Here is a 1,607-nt window from a genome sequence, read left to right on the forward strand (position 1 = left end):
GTAGCTTGCCATCACCAGTGTGTGAATGTGTGTGTGAATGGGTGGATGACAGGTTGTGTAAAGCGCTTTGGGGTCCAGGGACTAGAAAAGCGCTATACAAATACAGGCCATTTACCATTTTTATTGATAGCAATGTTGAATATTGTTACACAGGAAAAAAAACAACTACAGGTAAAATAATCACAAGGTGACGCCTCTGGCTTTCTAAATAGAGGGACAGTAACTGCATGTGTGTATGTAAGCCTGTAAAAACTGAAGATAGTCAGATTAACAGAAACGGTATTCTGTCTCTATCTGCCATTCTGCAATTCATCTCATGTAAACAATAACGTGGCGCACAGCATGATGTGGAAAAAGGCACAAACCTTTGACGTTGCAACGAACTCTGTATTCCTCATCCACAGGTAAACGCAAAAAAGGAGTTTTAAAAAATCTCCGCTTTCGGTGATTCGAAACGCCGTTTACGTGGACGAAACAGCTGAGTTGTCAAAAATACTCATGTAGGTGTGGATGTAGCATAAAAGAATTATAAGTTTATTTTATTACTACCTGTAATTTATTGCAGATTACTTGTATTTGCTTAATTGTTTACTGAATGTTTGAGGTGTGAAATAAACCGAAATGGAGCAAAATAAGGGTGTGGTTGGAGGATGTGTTTGTGCGCGTGCACGCGCGGGAGGGGGGGGGGGCGCGAACATTTTTCTTGTAAAACAAAGGGGGCCCAGCAAAAAGTTTGGGAACCACTGGTCTAGGGTGTTGATCATTTTCCTAAATCCCTCGTTTTGAACAGTGTTATCTTCGGTCAGGTGATAAGTGATAACCTCCGTAATTTCTTTGCGCCTGCGGAAATTCGAGAGGTATGGGGAAGCGCTGTATAAGGTTGTCAAAGGAGCTTGCAAAGAAAAGCGTCCGGACTTCTTTAAGTTGCTTGAAGACGTTTCACCTCTCATCCGAGAAGCTTCTCGGATGAAGACTGAGAACCTTCACAGACATGCTGTATAAGGTTCCCGTTATTGATGTTTGGGTGGTTGACCGGGACGGATTTTCTCCTGTCACTTTCTTGGCCTTTACAGCTTCGTTATCTCTCACGTGCTCTCCGTTGTTTTTTCCCTGCCAGCTGACTTCTGTATCACGTGGTATAAGCCTCCGCCCTTGTCATTTGTTGAGTCATTTGTTGTTTGAAGAGTGGGCGCTTGTTTTCATGCAGCTTATGTCCCGGAAGAAAATCCGGTACATACGTCATCTTTTTTTTCTTTTTTTTTTAATCGTTGTCATTTCGAAATGAGTATGGATTGAGATCGCAATTTTCTAACGATTAATTGTGCAGCCCTAATTCATAGGTTGTGTTCAATGTTTATTTCTGTTGTAATTTGACATTAATTAAGGCATCTTATCTTATTATCTTATCTTATCTTATCTTATCTTATCTTATCTTATCTTATCTTATCTTATCTGATTATTAAATAATTACTTCAGGCTTTAGGAGCTGGACTGTAGTGCGACCACGCACTCTGGGCACTTCTGTATATGAGCACTGTAGGCACACAGCTAGTTTTTGTGTTTTCTTCACTGCAGTGTGCCTACATTTCCCATCGAACCCTTCGGTA

The sequence above is a fragment of the Astatotilapia calliptera genome, chromosome 5, assembly GCF_964374335.1.
Source record: "Astatotilapia calliptera chromosome 5, fAstCal68.1, whole genome shotgun sequence".
NCBI classification, from domain to species: domain Eukaryota; kingdom Metazoa; phylum Chordata; class Actinopteri; order Cichliformes; family Cichlidae; genus Astatotilapia; species Astatotilapia calliptera.